The sequence below is a fragment of the Oreochromis niloticus genome, unplaced genomic scaffold (genome assembly GCF_001858045.2).
Source record: "Oreochromis niloticus isolate F11D_XX unplaced genomic scaffold, O_niloticus_UMD_NMBU tig00007388_pilon, whole genome shotgun sequence".
In the NCBI taxonomy this organism is placed as follows: Eukaryota; Metazoa; Chordata; class Actinopteri; order Cichliformes; family Cichlidae; genus Oreochromis; species Oreochromis niloticus.
The window spans coordinates 3,760-10,000 of NW_020328534.1; the positions used below are offsets into that span (position 1 = coordinate 3,760).

The following is a 6,241-nucleotide window of genomic DNA, read 5'->3' on the forward strand; positions in this document are numbered from 1 at the left end:
ATTTAATTTTTTGCATGACATTTGGACAAAAGGGTCCAAATGTCATAATACAGTAATCTCACTTTATTTCGCTCTGATGTCCTCCTAAAGGATTTTATTTTGACCATCTTAATTGCACTACAGTGGTCCCTCATTTATCGCCGTAGTTAGATTCTAAAAATAACCCGCGATACATGAAATCCGGGAAGTAACCAACTTTATTTTTTACCGTTATAGATGTTTTAAGGCTGTAAAACCCTTCACTACACACTTTATACACTTTTCTCAGACAGGCACGAACATTTTCACTTTTATTTCTTGTTTAAACACTCTCAAACTTAAAACCTTCGTAGACAAATAAGTCCAGTGTTATAGAATGAAACGCATCTGCAGGTGCCTCTGACGGCGCAAAATGTTTCGTCGACAATGTTGTTTGTTTGGGAGAAAACTTACAAACGTACAGTACAGCACTTCACACACTGCTAGAGATCGAAGATTTATGTAAATTTGACAAGCTGAACACATTCTCTACTGGACAGGAGACATGGCACAAGATTGATTGACAATGGTCTACAGCCAATCAGGATGCAGAAGACAATGCGCTAATTAAAAAAAAAGAAAAAGGAAAAAAAAAGCCTGCAACATTGCACAGAAAAAAATCTGCGAAACAGCGAGGCCGCGAAAGGTGAACCGCATTATAGCGAAGGACCACTGTATTTGTAATTATCCGAACAAAACTTTTATCTAAAGCTTTCACCACTAGGTGGCAGCACATTACTGGAAAGTCTTAATATAATATTGCTACCAACCCCTCTCTTGGCGTAGAAAGAGAGTCACCATTTGCCCTGACTTAAGCAAATCACATACAGCAATTGTTTTTGTATGAAGTTTCCCACAAAAAGCTACCTTAGCAAACAAATATCAACTGGTAGGAACAGGTAGCAGTCTAAAAAAATCTTATTATTCAAGGATCATTGATTCATTTTAATCTTGAAGAGCTGTGTGCAGTGATGGAAAGCTGCTCCAATGTTATTTTCTTCTGAACTGAGCATGGTGTCGTTCTGGGAGAATCTAGTGGTGACGACGGGGCCACCACTGGGACAGCAAACAGTCCCATTAAAGGGACTGTTTGCTGCAAGATTCACTGGTTGCTTCTCCATATTCTGTAGCTATAGTTCATGTTGAAAGTAAAACAGTAATTTATCAAGTTCTAACCAATAAGAAAAGCTTGAGATATCTTCCTGTTTACTGCAGCTGCTCCACGGGATGGTGGTGGATACATCGGTAGTCTTTCCCCACCGTCTGGGCCCCCTCACAAACTGACCCTGAACAAGCTCACAGCTGAATACCTCAGAAGGATCATTCAAGAGAGTGGTGGGTTACCACCATGCAAATGGTTTATCCGTTATTATAATATCATTACATTCCAAATAAAGATGACTTATTAATATGACTTATAACATTGAATGCCACAGACTCGTGCAGCAGATATCAGATTTATTTCTGAAGATGTTGATTTCAATTGCATTGAATTTTTAAAAAATGATTCCCCCCCCCTTAGTTTGTGGTCATGACACTGCAGAAGATGCTACTGCCTGTATGGAGCTGATGCTGTGGAAAGTGAAAGAAGATGGAAAATTGAAAAAATGATGAAAATAAAATTATTCCTGTACAATTCATATGGGGGGAGGGGGAACAAATACTAGCTGTGATTCAAATGTATTTGTGTAAACCTCTTTCAGGACATGGAGGGCAGTTTGGTTTGTTAATGTGATTTATGTTAATGAGTTCTGTATGTAAAAGTTCAATTTGGAGCCCATCTTCCATATTTGTATAAATGTTGACCACATGTAGTGCCAAGAGGACCTAAAGTGGTGACTTTTCATGAGTATTACTCAAGTAAAGGCATAGAATGAATTTTGTGAGTTTTCTTCTCGGGGGGGGGGAAGCAAAATTCAACAATCAATCAGCATTCGGTTTTTAAAGTGAGATTAATTTCAGGTACACTTCTGCAAACTGGTACACCTGTCTTCAGTTAAAGTAATTAGTGGTGATACATAAAGAATAAAATGATGGGAAACTCAACATACATGAAAGAAAGTCTCATGTAGGTAACAAATATTGCCCCGGCCCAACATTCACAGCACCTGTTTCAGATGTTATTCAGCTTTCCTTTTTGCCTTTCCTTTCCTGACACAGCACCTGTGCAGGCAGAAACTGCAGGTCTTGATGAAGATGAATATGATGAGTAGAACCATAGTGAGGACGAAGCCCAGGACATCCAGGCTGTGATACTGGTACCAGGTGAGCTCATGGGCCTGGACCCTCAAGTGCTTGGCCCCTTTGTTTCTCAGTGTGAACTCGATCCAGAATACTGCCTCTTCCAGAGCACTCATGGGTCTGTCGTGGTGGATGCTGGACAGCCGCATAGCATTTTCTTTGTACCTGTGAATGCGTTTATAAATGATGTTTACACAGGTCATTAAAGTTCGGCTCAACAGGGCTTTCTTGTGTTAGCTGACTCCAAGGAAAAATGGTTAAAGGTAGATGCTTCACGTTTCATACTCTGAGCCTGCTCCATTTTTTCCTTTTTAAGCCTGTTTTCAGTGCCTAATTCAAAGTGCACATAGTTCAGAGAACTCACGATTTATCATTGATGACTGTGTTGATTACGTCTCTAAGGTCCTCAGCTGTGATGAAGTTCAAATTGAGAATAACTGCAGCTCCTTTTTCCTTCATATGGACCATGTTGTCTGGCTGGTCACCAAACATGGGTATGCCCACCATGGGAACCCCGTGGTAGATGGCTTCATAAATCCCATTTGTGCCTCCGTGAGTGATGAAAGCTCTAGTTTTAGGGTGACCTAACAAATAACCGTGTAATACTGAAAGTTAGTTTTCACATGTGAAAAACAAGAATTTCAGTAACCCGGAATAAGTGCTTTGAGCCAAGATTGATTTGCACGTTCTAATACTTATGTGCATTCAACTAATCTTTAGTGCAACATCTTGGGGAAAAAGAACTAACCAGAGTAATTTGCACAAGGAGCCATATATGTAATCAAGATCACATCTGTTAGGAAAGTATAATTTATCAATTTTCCTTGTGTCAATAAACAGAATGCTCACAACCTGCATTTAACGTTCAATGCACGTTTAATGTATGTTATTGCACTTTTAAGAAAGTCTGTGGTTGCTACCAAGTTTACATACCCAGGAGGTCATTCTGAGGGATCCAGTCATATATTCTAGTGTTGGCGCTCAAGGTTTCTGGTTTTTCTCCTCTGTACCTCCACAGCACCTATAAAAGGTAACATATTTCTTAGCTTACATGTTTTTTTTCTGTGGTAGTATACTTACAGCCCAACTTTAAGTAATCTATCACAAAGTATTATGGAAAAACTAGAGAATACATTTCCTAAAGAAAATGCAGTGTGAATGCTGATAGTTTAATGTTTTGAGCTGAAATGTAATGATTGCTGAATGTTAAGTTAAAAATGTTGAATGAGCTGAAGAGAGAATTTTTCACCTGAAAATAAAAGTGCAAAACTGTTTGTGTGTGTGTTTGTCAGTGTATGTCTCTGTGTGTGTGTGTGCCAGAGTAAAAATAGAGATAAATGAGGTTAGATGAGTTTAAGTGTGGGAGAATCCACTACAGACAGGTAAATAGTTTCATATCTGATCATCCAGTCAGAAAAGATGATTCTAAACTCGATCAACTGACTCCAACTGCCCAGATTTGAACCACCTGTCTGCTGAAGAGAAATCCTCCAATGAACAACAAGCTTGAATTTAACAGGCCAATCAGCATGCTCTATCCAGTTGGCCTGCACTAACTACTGGAATACTATTACTCTATAGCAAAACCCAGTCAAATCTCCCTCTCTGCACCTGTTGAAAACTGCTTCTAAATCCAAAACCGTAACTCCTGTCAAAATACCCTTTGAACCGTGAGGATGTGTTCTACACGTGTGTTTTTATGTTCCTGGGGTCCGTTCTTCGTACCTCGCTTACTACATCCAAGATCAAATGACACATCCAAGATCAAATCATCGCGCTAACTTTGAGCTCGCTAATCCGGTTCTCCGAACACACCTGTTGTTGACGATTAGTATAGCTGGATGAAGTAATCTGAGATCACTGGGTGGTTTAAAAGGGGCTACGCATCGATAGTAGAAACATTGATCGGCAACTCTGTGATTGGTCGGCGAAGATGTCGAAGGAGCGCGCTCAGTATTTTACGGCAGCAGAGCAAGAACTCTTGATTGAGGGATATCAGGAGTTTCAGAGTTTAATTAAAACGCAAGGGAACACTGCAAAGGCTGCAAAAGCAAGGAGAGAGGGCTGGCAGAAAGTTGCTGACAAATTAAACTCGTAAGTAATTTATTATATTATATTACATTATATCATATTATATTATATTACATTATATCCTCTTTCACATTAGAGCTACAACAGGACCCACTAGAACATGGGAACAAGTAAAAGTGAAATATAAGAATATTCTACAGAATAGTAATATTTATCACTTATATTGCTTTTAGTCTCCTGAAAAGAGACCCTGAAATAATCTGTTTGTTTGTTTATAACAGCAACCAAGAAGAGGGCAGAGCAAATAAAGACAGGTGGTGGTCCTGCACCCCCTCGTCACACCCCGGCAGAGGAGCTGGCCCTAGGGTTGAATGCCACCAGACCCATTGTTGAGGGCATCCCTGGGGGCAGCTCTTCCTTAGACCAGCAGCCGGGGTGCAGTAGCAGCACCTTCATAACTGGTGCTATTTGTACAATGTAAAATATTTGGTTGTTGCCTTAATTAAAATGCTTTTTGTACTGTGACATTTATTGACATTGTGGGGTTTTTTTGTGTAGTTTTACATAACATTCCATCACTTCTACCTGTTCCCATGCAAGGGGTGAGTGAAGCATGCACAGTAAGTTGGGAGATATATACACACACACACACATATACATACATATACATATATATGTATATATATATGTATATATATATGTGTGTATATACACACACACATATATATATATATATATATATATATATATATATATATATATATATATATATATATATATATATATATATATATATATATATACACACACACACACACACACATATATATATATATATATATACACACACACACACACACACACACACATATATATATATATATATATACATATATATACATACATATATATACACACACACACACACACACACACACACACACACACACACACACACATACATATATATATATATATATATATATATATATACACACACATATATATATATATATATACACACACATATATATATATATATACATACATACATATAAAAACACCCAGCACGCCCCTACGGGCGGTTTATCCTTCAAGCTCGGGTCCTCTACCAGAGGCCTGGGAGCTTGAGGGTCCTGCGCAGTATCTTGGCTGTTCCCAGGACTGCGCTCTTCTGGACAGAGATCTCCGATGTTGTTCCCGGGATCTGCTGGAGCCACTCGCCTAGCTTGGGAGTCACCGCACCTAGTGCTCCGATTACCACGGGGACCACCGTTACCTTCACCCTCCATATCCTCTCGAGCTCTTCTCTGAGCCTTGGTATTTCTCCAGCTTCTCGTGTTCCTTCTTCCTGATATTGCTGTCATTCGGAACCGCTACATCGATCACTACAGCCGTCTTCTTCTGTTTGTCTACCACCACTATGTCCGGTTGGTTAGCCACCACCATTTTGTCCGTCTGCATCTGGAAGTCCCACAGGATCTTAGCTCGGTCATTCTCCATCACCCTTGGGGGCATCTCCCATTTTGACCTTGGGACTTCCAGGTTATACTCGGCACAGATGTTCCTGTACACTATGCCGGCCACTTGGTTATGGCGTTCCATGTATGCCTTGCCTGCTAGCATCTTGCACCCTGCTGTTATGTGCTGGATTGTCTCTGGGGCATCTTTACACAGCCTGCACCTGGGGTCTTGCCTGGTGTGATAGACCCCAGCCTCTATGGATCTTGTACTCAGAGCTTGTTCTTGTGCTGCCATGATTAGTGCCTCTGTGCTGTCTTTCAGTCCAGCTTTGTCCAGCCACTGGTAGGATTTCTGGATATCAGCCACCTCCTCTATCTGCCGGTGGTACATACCGTGCAGGGGCCTGTCCTTCCATGATGGTTCCTCGCCTTCCTCCTCTTTCTTGGGTTTCTGCTGCCTGAGGTATTCACTGAGCACACTGTCAGTT

The 6,241-nt window shown here is 40.4% G+C and overlaps 1 long non-coding RNA gene across 1 annotated transcript in view; it reads right to left on the reverse strand.

Moving 5' to 3' along the window:
- Nucleotides 1-1,531: 1,531 nt before the first annotated feature.
- LOC100705474 (uncharacterized) overlaps nt 1,532-6,241 on the reverse strand; it is an 18,072-nt gene continuing 13,362 nt past the window's right edge. Inside the window, exons 10-12 of the long non-coding RNA XR_002059066.2 lie at nt 3,193-3,280; nt 2,624-2,843; nt 1,532-2,424 (exon numbers count right to left, since the gene is read on the reverse strand). This is a non-coding gene — a long non-coding RNA (uncharacterized LOC100705474). The remainder of the gene's footprint in view (nt 2,425-2,623; nt 2,844-3,192; nt 3,281-6,241) is intronic.